Genomic DNA, 14,451 nt, shown 5'->3' on the forward strand with positions numbered 1-14,451 from the left:
CGAAGCTTCAGCGTCGTTAAGGCTAAAGTTTTCTTTGCCTATCTTTGTGAGTACTTATTATATATGCATTACTATATATTAACTATACTGAAATTTTAATTTTATAAATATTTTTAATAACTATTTGTTGCAATGACATAATTTATATAGTTTTTTGAACCATATGTTTTGGAATTTTTTTATAATATTTTACAAAGAATCTGTATTTTATTTTTATTGGACCCACCATGAAATCCATTATAAACCAAACGATGCCGCCTCAGGCTACTTTCGCTAAGTAAACTCGTTTCAGTTTAAAGTCATAAAATCTGTTATCTATTTTTAATTAATTACTATTAATTTTTTAAAGCATATATTAATTTAAATCTATAGAAAGTTTATGTTCAATAATTGTGACATTATTTCTAAAAGTGCACAGAAACTCATTACTGTATTATATATTTTTATTAACTATTGAAGTCTTTAATTATGCACATAATATCCAATGTTTATGAATAATTAACAAAAGATATCAATTAATTTGAACCTATTTATTAGTCTAATTACGTATGTCTCTGGCCAGTTTGTGTGTATGTGCGTTTAATACTATAGACGATTGAGATATTAGTGAGACCACAGAGAAGTCGCGAAGGCAATTTTAACAACACTTATTGATTATCCCCCAGCCTCACTAGTGAAAAGTCGGTGGGTTTGTGGTTTGTGTGTGGCATTGGATGCGTAAATGCATGTTTGGATGCGTGCAGCCAAAATGCAACCAGTGCAGCCCACACTACATAGCATTTACAGTGTTCAATTGTGTTCAATTATAAATTTTGCTCCTACGGGCTGATCTGCCATAGACGCCACCACGTCGAACATCATCATGACTAATAACATCATCATCGGCTTAGTAATCGACATCATCGATTTACAAAGCTATAAACTTAAGCTAATGATGAGATCCAATAAAATAGGCTGTGATCGTGGCAGCAATGCACAAATCATAAAAACAAACAATTTAAATGAAAAAACAATCTAGGCTTCGTCAGTTTTGTGATCTTTTCCTCTTTAGTTTTTTTTTTTTTTTGCTTTTTTACAGTGTATCTATACAAGACACGAACCAACGCAAAAATTTAAAATATAAGATTGCAAACTGTTTTTGTTGCTGAGACTGTTGTAGCTGTTGTTGTTGTTGTTGTTGTTGTTGTAGTTGTAGTTGCTGTTGTTGCTCTTGTTGTTAAATATCTGGGCGGAACTTGATGAGATGATGGGCAATTATCTGCGGGAGGTCTTGTTTGCAAGTAACGCTTATGCTCGTTAGTGTGTCTGTTATAGCTGCGCGTTTGCGCATGCGCCTGACAACTCAGCGCCACAAATATAAGGTGCAAACCCAAGTGAAGTATTTCTTCGCCAGCAATTGCAGCCAAAGGCCAATTTAGATCAAGTTAACGTTACGAAAAGTAAAAAAGAAAAAAATTTTGTGAAAATATGTTGCAGCAATTGAGAAAACCGCGGCATGCGTTAAGATTTTGGTTCATATTCTTTGGTTCTTTGGTTCTTTTTGTTCATTTTGGCATTCATTGGACTTTTTGGTTAAGCTTGCAATAAAGGTAGACGCCGGGCGACTGACCAAACACGATGAGGCGTTGTTGGCGTCGCGAAATAACATACATAGACTAACAACAGCAGCCACCAAATGGACGCCAACACACGAAAATGTATTATACTCTACTCGTATAAACTGCAATGCTAAAACTAAATTCTACAACCACACAATTGCAGACATAATCATGTCGAGAACTCCCAAAATGTACGTGCACTCGTCTTAAGATTGCCGATGCATAGCTCTAAGCAATTGCTGTAATTCAGGGGAAAGCGAACGACACAACACTGCAACAGCCCGGGCCGGGCCGTTGGCGTTTGATAATTGGTTTTGAAAGTACCACGTTATATTTAATTCAAAATGACGACGCATCGAGCAGACGCCACAGACGCCGCATATGCCATACCAAATATATACACCATCGTCCGTCCTCTTCTTTAACTTTTTATTGGCAGTTTTAATAAGCGCCAATATCAGCGCTTTATGTGGGAAAATATATTTTATCTGAATTAATTAAATGCACATAATCAACGATAAAACTGTCTTCGAACTTTATAGTGCGATGTTTATGAAGAATAAGAATAAGGAAAAATAATGAAAAAAAAATACTGATAAAAAAATACTGGAGAATGTTATACTCAAGAAATTCTGTTGATATGTACTTCACAATATTTTCTCAGAATCAGTTGGTGGTTTCTTATAAAAACTTCCGAAATGATTATAAATTAAAATATGCTTTAATATAGTATATTTATATTTCTTTATATCATACTTCTTCAATATTTTATAATTCTTTCATAATAAGTAGAATGCTGAACATATTTTTGTCAATTTTATCAATCCTTTCATAAAAAGTTGAATATCTAATATACTTCTGTCAAACTTTACATTTAGTCACAGTCATGTTTTTGGACCTGGACCATACAGAAATCGATAACGTCAACAGCTTCACATATTTGGGCAGTATAATATCACAGGACGGTGGCGCGGCAGTCGACATCCAAAGCCGAATCAATAAGGCATGCTCCGCCTTTTCGTTATTGAATAAAATTTGGAGCTCTTCAATACTCTCCCAGCACACCAAGCTGCGGTTATTTAACAGTAATGTTAAGAGCGTTCTGCTCTACGGCTGCAAAACCTGGCTTACCACCACCAACCTGATTCATAAACTGCAAACTTTTATAAACAAATGCCTTAGGAGAATTCTGAAAATTTGGTGGCCCCGCACTATTAGAAATTCCGAACTATGGTCAAGATACCGCCAACTACCTATAGCAAACGAAATCAAAAAGCGTAAATGGCAATGGATCGGAAAAACCTTTGGAGAAATTAAAACTCTGGCAAAAAATCGTGACAGTTGGAAAAAGTTCGTTATGGCCCAATGTTTCCCTGGGAACGTACTGGATTGATTGATTGATTGGTTGATGTTTTTGGGTCACAACTCTTTTGTTGGATTCAGTTCAGGGGGTACATACAACTAACGCTAAATTGAACTTAATATCCACAGCATCATAACGATTGTGATATCATATCATCATTATTATAATTTTCTCTGATAACGGTTGGAACTATCTTATTAATTGGTTCTTCAAACCATCTCGCTAATCGCGGATTTTAAGTCATATCATCATTGGTCCTTCCAACTATGTCGCTAATCTTGGAGTTTAAGTTGTTTTCTCTGCCCAAATATTCTCTTGAGGACCGAATCCCGTATGAATTCATGTAAACTTTGCTGTAGTAAAGGAACACTGCTATAATGTATAACATAATCTATACTCTACAGTATTTTAAATAATATATATGAGAGCTTCTAATCAAATATACAATATAAAGAACACTCATACTATAAAAAAAAGTTTAAACGCTTTCAAAGACTTGAAGAAAACGTTCCAGAAGATTTATTTTTCTAAAATGGATTGTATTAAATAATGAGTCGAAGAAGTAACTTTCTCATTAAGCTCTTCTGAAATCAGTTTTTCTTTAATAGTTTGGCATTTTCCAAAATATATATACCTATATCAGAAAATTACACACATACCTTTCTTCAAAATTCATCAATTTTCCGTTAAGTCATTTGATAGACTAATAAATAACATTTTGCTATAAGCATGCTGAGTCTTTAGGGGATAAATAAGACAAAAATAAAAATTGTTATATGCTGTAGTCACAAACATAAGCTGTTTTTAGGAAGACCAAAACAAAAGACCTGTTTTCGGCAAGTGTAACATTCAGTGATCAAACCAATTAGTAATATATAAATGCTAACATATGAGCCACTTACAGCAACTGATTTGATAAGTTAAGATCTGATTCTCAAGAGGTCAGAAAAAGAAGACAGACCATTACTATTTCGATATACTATTCTAATCAGATTAAATCAGATACTAATTTTTAAGTATAGAATGTATTATTAGAATATAATTATTGTAAAATAGTTTCATACCAAATGAGACATTATAGAACAACTTCAATATGCAGATCATTGTGACATGTTGGCTCCTCTTAAGAAGGCAAAGACGATCAGTAAAACCAACCAGCCATAATGAATTTCATTATCAATTAGAAACTAAGCTAAAAGGTTAAAAATTCTTTTCAACGAATCTTACGAAAATTGATCCCTAGAATTAATGTAACAACCTAACCTTATCTTCTTTAAAGAAATTCACAATGGCTACAAAAATTCACAATGATTAAAATAGCAGAATTATATGGCAATAGATTAAGTCAGTTCTAAATGGATCCCTGGGGTTACCATAATAACTTAACCTAATCGTCTTTGAAGAGAATCTTAGATTTTGATAGTTCACAACGGTTAAACCAGCAGAATTATATGACAATAGAATACGCCAGTCCTAAGTGAAGCCCTAAATTTAACCTAACCTAACCTTATCATCTTTAAAGGGAATCTCATGTATCAAAAGTTCACACTGGTTACAATAGAAGAATTATGTGGCAGTACAGTAGGCCAGGCTTAAGTATATCCCTAGAGTTATCATAATAACCTAACCTAATCATCTTTAAATAGAATCTCAAATATAAAAAGTTCACAATGGTTAAAATAGAAAAATTATGTGGTAATTTAATAGGCCAGGCCTAAGTAGATCCCTAGAGTCAGAGCTCCGAATTCGAATGTTTGCAATTGTTAAAGCAGCAGAATTCTGTGGCAAGTTCTAAATCCGTAGAGATACCCAGAAGAAACCAGAAAAATTATGTGACAATAGAATAGGTCAGTCTTAAGTTAATTCTTAACGTTACTATAATAACCTAACGTAATCGCTTTTAAAGAGATTCTCAGATTGCAAAATTTTTCAATGGTTCAAACTGCAGTATTATACTGTAATATAGTAGGCCAGTCCTTAGTGCATCCCTACGGTGCAATTCTCAAACTTTAAAATGATTAAAACAGAAGAATTATATGACAATAAAGTAGTCAGTCCTAAGTGGATCCATAGGGTTACCATAATAATACTACTATAATTATAATAATACTATAATTTGCATACAATTTCGATTCTGAATTATTTTTTACAAGTCTATGATGGTTATGAATGGATCTTTTTCAAGAATTATAAAACTTTGTTAAATATTTTACAGTATTTCACTTAACATTAAGTCAAAAAATAACTTCTTTTTAAATGACTACCACTCAGTAAGGATATTATCCCATCCCCTTAACCGCAGTTTACTTTTAATCCATTGCCAAATTAACAACTTATTCGAACATAATGCAATTGAATTCATGAACTCAGCACTCTACTCCCCTCTCGGGGATACTTTCTACAAATTAACACGCCGTATTCAAATTTGTCAACATTTATTTTTTGTGTTTTCGTCCTTTTAAAATTAATTTCAATGATAATAAACACATAAAATAAACAGCAAACACTGAGTGAGGTCGCGTGCTGTTACAGCCAAAGCACCCGCAAAATGTGGCAACATCAGTGCATTTCTGCCGGATATTCAAATGACAAAATCAGCGACAAAGACTACACTGACTGCTGCGACTACTGCGACTGCTGCGACTCAGCGACAACAGCGACTCGGCGACTACAGTGAGTTCTACGACTGCGGCGACTGTAAATGGTACAACCCTCTCACATAAATCACGTCCGCAAAATTTAAATATTCACGCGCTGCGCATCAATTTGAAATAGTGTCGCACGGAGGGCGGAAAACGGGTGCCACCCCCTCAATTCAATTCAATTTGCAAAACACAATTTTAAAATTTTATCTTAATATTATTATTGTTTTTTTATTGCCGCTGCCACTTTACATCCAGCTTTGAGTGTAACAACGTTTTCGGTTTTACGCGATCGTAAACACCAAAAAAGAATTGTAACCGGAAGGATGACAGAGTCAGCATTTTTTTTCTTCTTTTTTTTTTATTTTTATTTTTATCTTTTTAATTGAAACATTATTTCATATGACTCTTGCTTTGAGCATAAATTTAAATTTAATTTAAGTTGGTTTTCGGCTATAAAGTCTACTATTTAAATTTTCTTGCATTTCTTAATATATCTCAAGTCAACCCGGTTAGCACGATATATATGTATTAGAACGATACACATCTGAAGACCAATATATAGCACGGTACATGCACAAGAACTGCGGTATACAAGGTCTGGATTGAAATCTGAAGACTAATATATAGCACGGTACATGCACTAGCACTGCGGTATACAAAGTCTGGATTCACATCTGAATACTAATATACAGCATGGTACATGCACGAGAACTGCGGTATACAAGGTCTGGATACACATCTGAAGACCAATATATAGCACGGTACATGTACGAGAACTGCGGTATACCAGGTCTGGATTCACATCTGAATACTAATATACAGCACTGTACATGCACGAGAACTGCGGTATACAAGGTCTGGGTACACATCTGAAGATCAATATATAGCACGATACATGCATACGAAAATGGCAACACACAGCTTCTGAGTACAAATCAAACAAGGTTTGGATTGATATCTTAATACCGCCCACATAGCACAATGTGTATTTGCTAAAACTACGAAACACAATGTTTGAGTTCACATCTCACTAAGATGTGCTTTGAAATACGTTTTATTACATTTTTGTAACAGCTTCACTTCCTTTCCTTATCTCAGAAATATCCACTTCGGGGTAGGAGTTAGAACATTTCCAAAGTAAGTCATGATTAACGTGTCTACTGTAATATAAGTGAGCACAAAGGAGAATAACTAAAATTTTCAACTGAAAAGGCTTACTTAGGATTTGATCCAATGCTCAATTAAAAAAGAGTAGCTGGCTATATACCGAAGCAGCCCCTTCATTTTCATTTTTGAAAGGTGTTTTTAAATGGTGGGTTCTAAGCCTGGTGCATAGCCTTATATATCCAAAGGTGAATAACTAAAATTTTCAACTGAAAAGGCTTACTTAGGATTTGATCCAATGCTCAATTAAAAAAGAGTAGCTGGCTATATACCGAAGCAGCCCCTTCATTTTCATTTTTGAAAGGTGTTTTTAAATGGTGGGTTCTAAGCCTGGTGCATAGCCTTATATATCCAAAGGTGAATAACTAAAATTTTCAACTGAAAAGGCTTACTTAGGATTTGATCCAATGCTCAATTAAAAAAGAGTAGCTGGCTATATTCCGAAGCTGCCTCTTCATGTTCATTTAAAGGTGTTTTTAAATGGTGGGTTCTAAGCCTGGTGCATAGCCTCATATATCCATGAGAAGGATTTCGCTTCATACATGTGGAGGCTGCGCGTCAACAGTGACAAGGATCGCGTTGGCGTTTACCATTTTAAATACAATCAGACATTTTACCTTGTATGTTCACTTCCCCCCTCTCCCCCTTGTACGAATGAAATAAAGTGCTCCGGCTAGAAAGGTGTTTGATTCGGCACCCGCAGGCAGAAAATGCGGTAGAGGACATCCGCATATTCGGTGAAAAGACCAGGTGACCAATGATTTTTGGATCTCAGTACTACCAACTAGCGACTGCAAGCAACTAATCGGACTAGCTGGAGGAAACTACTCAACGCCGCCCAGAACGACAGACGTCTGTAATAGCCAACTATGTAAGTAAGAAAGTAAGATGGCTATATTAGCTAAAAATGTCAATAATGGAGTTACTATTAGCTACTGTATTCCAGATAACACTGACAGGTGTCAACTATTGTAGCAAGAGAGGTTAATTGAATATACGTTCAGCATTTGTTTTGACATTTTATGCCAGTGGGCATTTAAAAGGCCAGTTTAAAAGACCAAAATAACAAAAACGCATATACAATATATTTACGTTGGGTATTAAATAAACTTTAATCCATAAAAATATTGTATATGTAGACTTATGAGAAGACTTATGAGGACCCAGTAGTACCTAAGAAAGTCAAGTGTAAGCAAATATATAAAAGTTGTAAGCATTTAAAAATATAGGACGATTAAACCCTTAGAGGTTTTTAATATTGCGAAAATTCTTGCCACCAGTAAGAAGTATGCTAGTCTTCAAAGTCTGATATTATAAAACAGAAACAATTTACTCTAGTCAATACCAAAGATCCAATCATTATCAAACTGAGCATTGCTGATTGCAACAATGATAATAAAATAAAAGTATTAAAATGTTACTCAAATAATTAAATTTGTAACAATAATTTGTCACAATTCCCAATTCAGTTTGTGACAGTAATTGTCACAAGCACCAATTCAATTTGTGAAAATTATTATCACAAGCCTCAATTCAGTTTGTGATGTGATTGTCACAAGACCCAATCATTTTTAAAGTGTACATTGCAGATTGCAGCAATAAGATTAATCCAAAATTATTGAAATATGAAACTTTCCGCCATTTTGTTGGTTTAAAAAGTTTTATTTTTTTTTTTGTTGATGACTGACGAATATCTGTAAATTAATAAAGCAAAATTTTTATTTTAATTCTTTTTCCAATTACCAGGTAAGAACTTCTTGTCTCGGAGTCATATTAACGCCAATTGGCCAGTGTAACTTGATTGCATGGTCTCGTTAGTTGGCTTTAAAGCCAGTAATCCGCAATCCACTTGAATTAGTATCAACCGATCAGAAATAACTCATGTGCAGTGAAGGCAAAAAGAAGCATGAAAAATGCGCCAAAGTGAAGCCATAAAACAAGGCGAAGGCGTACAAAGCAACACTGCAGCGCCGCCCATATTTAGGCTCTCGGTACGTGTTGGCCAGAAACACACAAAAACACAATTGGCCAAGGCGACTGCACTGCAACGATGCGGCCATTTTTTCAAGTCTCCCTTTAACAATTTTATTAGCCATAGGATTTTTTAAGATATTTAGATTTGTGGATATCGTGAGTTCAAGCTTGAGAAACTCTACATTGAAAAAAACAACAAAAACCCGAAACGTATAATTTCTAGGGATTTTGTGGTTTTGTAAACACGTAAGCATATTCCCTATTGAAACTTAATCCAATCAAATTAAAAAAATTCACGTTTTTAAATTCATTTAAAAAACAACAAAAAAAAAAATTAAATAAAATAAACCAACTTTTCCGCTCTAACTCCCACCACTTCTTCCCATCACCACTGAATTCACATTACATGACGCTCCTGATAACATATCTATTATTATTATTGTTGTTGTTTTTGTTGTTGTTGTTGTTGATGTTGGTTTTGATGTGTACTTTTGTATTTAGTTTGCGTCCGGCAACTCTTGTGGATATTGAGATGTTTACATAAAATTAACAAAGTAGAATCGAAATTCACTCATATTCACACAAAATCGTTCACTTCCATCTAATGAAAATTAGTTTCATCAATGTAGGTACTTTGGGATAATGATTTCAAATCTATGCAAACCACTGCCTGCCATCACAATTTATACAGACATGAGTAAACACGGCACTGACGCTTCAAAAATCAACCTAAATGAACGGCCCGTCCTGGCTCTGCCAAACCAGGCCAGGCCCAATGGCCATTGCGGACTTTGAAACCCATGAAACCAATATGCTGCTGCTGCTGCTGCTCGAAGTAATGCGGCTCATTAGGAGTAAATCGTTAGGATCACAGGACGAAATTGTGCTTTGGTGTGTTTCTGTTTGTTTCCTTCTATGAATTTGAGTTTCTCTAATTTTGTGTTGATTTTCTATCTGTTAAGCAAATGGAACGCCTCGCGCATATTAAGAATCTAATTTAATTTGTGTACTGTAAATTTTCCGGGCAGCAGCAAGTGCACACCACTCATCCACTCATCCACTCATCCACTCGTCTACTCATCTACTCGTGTACCTTAAGCCGCCTTAGGGCGAATCGTTCAGGCGGCAACTCAAACTTAGCGGTACAACTGTGAAATCAGTGGATTATTTGAATTTGGGGTGAACACTGATTTTTCCTATTTGAACGGATGTTTTTGAGTGGTTGATTGTTGTTGTTATTATTGCGGTCGTTTAAGTTGTTTGTACGCGGGAATCACAAAAGCTAAACTTTATCTCCTCAGTGGATATCATACGTGCAACGCATACATATGCCGTACCGCTATCGATTCTTAGCATATGCTAGTACACAATGATACGTTTAAGTTTATAGATATTTTCAAAAATTATTTCATTAAAACATATGGCCCAAATTAAGTTTAATTTTATAATTTTTCAATAACATCAACAAATTATTGCAAGCTTACATTTCTAACGATTGTCGTAAAAAATGTGTGTCTTATCTTATAGTTCTGGCTAACAAACTTTATCGATTATAAGAAGAATAGCACAAAACACCTTTTGAAAACATCTTAATTATACAACAATTCAACTGAATTCTTCAACTAAAAGAGGTAAAAAATTCAGTAAATACAATATAATCTCCAAATTCTTATTCTTTAATGAATAGAGTAAATAATATGCGCTCGATTCAACAGGAGTTTTATATTCTTTAATAGAGTAAGATGACCCGTTACGATTAACACAAAATTTACTACTCTTCAAAAGAAATTTCCTATCTATAACAAATAGAGTAAAAAAAAAATTCCATTCTTATCGGACGATTCTATTCGGATCTGAGTTGATAATTTCATTCTCATCGGGAATTTCTATTCTAATTTGATCTAGTATTTTTATTCTGATCCGATGATTCAACTCCATTCTGATCTAACATAATATGACAATTCTGTTCTAAATTGACAATTCCATTCCGATCTGCTCTGATAATTCTATTCTGATGTGACAATCCCTTTTCTAGTCGGATCTGACAATTCAATTCTAATCTGATCTAACAACTTCATTCTGATATGATCTGACAATTCCATTCTGATCTAATCTCACAATTCTATTCCAAACTGACAATTCCATAACGATAATCCTATTCTGATCTGATCTGATAATTATATTTTGACCTAATAATTTTAATCTGATTTAATAATTCTATTCTGATCTGTAATTGACAAATCCGATTGACATTCTGATCCGATTTGACAATTTCATTCTGATCCGACAACTCCATTTTGATTTAACTTTATAATTCATTACCACCTAATTTTTTAGTCTATCACTTGACATACAAAAGGACTAAAACTCAACTTCTTCTAACTCGACAACAGACGTCGTTGTATGCCGGTCCTAACCAAGAGAAAACAGATCCTTACAGTTAGATCTCTATTTTTTCGTTAAGAGGAAAAATTTGGATAAGGATATTAGAGTGATCACAGATAGATTAGCTAAAGTTAGAATAGGTATACGGGTGTCTGGAAAGCATCTTCAAATATGTAGTTCAAAAAACATATTGTGTTTAGTTTTAAAAAAAATTCTATTTTCTTTAGTAAAATTTCTGTTATTATTTTAATGCAACCTATATAAATAAGACTAAAATGAAGTCGTGAGAATTAATCTGGAGAGGATACTCACTTAATTTAAATCGCTTAAAAAATTATCTTTGGGATTATTATAACTTTAAGACAGTTTTACACTTTTAAGGATTAATATGGCGTAAGTGGATTCTTAGAATCATTGTAATAACCTAATATAATATAACAAGTTCTGTTGAATGTTCTGCTAAAAACGCAAAATATATAGTCTTTCGGTGCGACCGCATTAAAGAGGAACAGAAACTACTCGTAAAGGCTCTAAGGCATCTACCATCTCCTAGCATCTCCTGGATGTTTGTACTAGGTGTTAGTCAGCAATTAAACCTACAGTATTACTGTACTACAAATGTACGGCAATAGAACCAAATTGCTTGTTAGGCACTGAAACCTTAACCGCTTGAAAAATTAATCTCTCCAGAATCCTAAATTCCTGTGACGTTTAGTAGGCAAAATAAAGTGAGATAAAAAAAGGAAGTAAGTTTGTAAACTTGTTTACAAACAAGTATAAAAGCTTTAACACAAAAAATTAAGAAGAAGTAAGTCAAAAGTTTAGACACACTCTAGAAATATGTATTTGGATACATGATTATCCAAAAAACTTACTAAAGTATGACCAGATAGAAGAAGACCCGTCGGTTGTCCATGTTTAACTTAAAATACATAAAGCATGCATAATAGAGATATAAAACAGATCGAAAATACGTTCCCAAATATAAATCGAACTGCTAGAAATCATCTCGTATAGCAAAAATTTTATTATAGCCACCTCATGTTGTTATGGCAAAACTAAAATGCAGAAGAACACAAGTAGAAGCTATCACGCACTTTTAATATTTAGGGAAACAATGCTAAAATCAAGATGGGGATCAATCAAGGTGTGTAGGAGCCTCTACATAAACCTTCTCATTCTTAACCTTCACGTAGTGATCCCTGTTTTTAACATATGAGGCAATGCGACCGAGTGTTCAGCGGTATAACTGTTCCACAAAGTCTGGTTATTGGAGAAAATACCAATTGTCACATAAAGCCTAGGGCAGGTTCGAAGGTCCGGGATCTAACAGCTTTTATGTAAAGCAGCAAACCTACCACCGAAACAGGATGCTTTGGTCTAATCAGCCACTGTATTTGACTAACAAATGATACGAGTATTCACAAGAGCAGCTTCGGATGCGTAATAGAGGTGTCTAGAAAGCATATGTGAATAGACTTAGTTCTTGAATTGTGATTACAATTAATAAGACATGTCATAATAATAATATGTTATAATATTAATAATTACTACAATAATAATAATTGTTATTGTTGTAGTAACAATAATACTTAATAATAGTATAATAATATTTTTAAATGCAATATCAAAAAGTCATTCAAAGGTTATGTTAATAATGATATTTTTCCAACAATTATCCATAAATATATCTGCGTATATATTTTAGTATGACCGATTATAAGGTATAGCAGAATTATATATAACAATATTATTTTGTTAATCATAACTTTTAAAATTCTCAAAATTAAATTGATACAAGCGGATAATTGTAATACCTAATTTGAGTTGACATTGCGAATAAGACACAAAACTTCTAATCTAAAAAGGTTACTCACAGAACATTCTTTGATTGCCAAATCGAACTCAATTCGTAAAAAGAATTGACCACATAAACAAAGAGACGAGGTAATGAATGCGGCAAGGGGCGTAAAAACCAAACAGAAGCTATCAATGTGGAAAGCGCCGACTTGGCGCCACTCTAAATCTTATTTTGCGCATAATTTAGGCCCACCAGGTTGATAAAACTGGTCAAAAAAAGAGCAATCGAAAAAAAGGAAGCGATGCGAAAAAATTGCAACAGCAACAGCAACGATCGCAACAACAATATTAACGAAATTCGTAGGTACAAGCAAGTTTTTCAGCGATTGTTGTCGCGATTGTTTTGTGGTCGCAACCGAGCAACATCAAAGCTCATTGTGTGCAACATTTACGCCGCCTGGAATTCGGAGACCCAGCAAGAGTGCAAGACAACTTGCGCGTCTTGTGCGAATACTTTTGGTCACACTTTTTTGGAGCGTCCCCACTGCGTGCAAATCTCGACCATCCCAGATATGTGAGTGCGTGTGTAAGATTGTGAAATCTAACATGATTGGAACGATGTGCGACATATGAATTCGCTATTGTTTCAGTGAAGGACACAGGGATTCCGATATTTATAGATTGAACTCAATTGAAATTATTAGCACAAAAACTATTTTTGTTGTCATTTATAGCATATTTGTATTTATATTTAATCTTTTTTTTCAGTGACTGCCTTAAAAATTGTAGTATACCTAAAACCTGATGAGTATGAATGCACTCCAAAGCAATCACAGAAGAGTCTTTGAGTATAGTTTGCTAGTGGAGAAGTGTTTATATGAACTATTGATATGTCAAGGATAGACAATTTTCAATCAGTTGCTGTTGTGACATCTGCTTCGATACAAATACTTAACAGACAAACAATCTTTACAAAACCCAATGCTCATATAGACACTGTAATTAAACTTTGTAACCGAAATGTTCGGAAAAAAGCATAATTCAAACCCAAAAACAACAACAAATTTATCGACAAATTAGCAAAACCTAAACATGACCAGACTATTTCATTTCATGTCAATATGTTGCCATATTATTACAAACTAAAGGCAACAAATCACAATGTGCCATGCAGCATGCGGTTGACCATGTCCCAATCAACAAAATCAACATTTTCATCTCTAAACCAATTTCTGCATAAACCCAAACTCAAATTCCTTTCGACAAAGACTTAAAAAAATCAAAGAAAAAAATCATTGTCCGTAGAAACGAAATTTCTTTGCTTACCACCCACGTTTTGTGACATTTCAACAGGATGCATACCGTCCCGATGCTGTGAGTTCAATTGTCTTTTGATATTATTGTGCCAATTTAGGCTACCGAGTTGATATAGGGTTCATCTAAAAGTGCTCCTTAATCAAGAAAATAACTAATAATTACAATCAATTAATACAGTTAATTTTTAAAAAAAATATAAAAACAA

The sequence above is a fragment of the Teleopsis dalmanni genome, chromosome 1 (assembly GCF_002237135.1).
Source record: "Teleopsis dalmanni isolate 2A chromosome 1, ASM223713v2, whole genome shotgun sequence".
Taxonomy (NCBI): domain Eukaryota; kingdom Metazoa; phylum Arthropoda; class Insecta; order Diptera; family Diopsidae; genus Teleopsis; species Teleopsis dalmanni.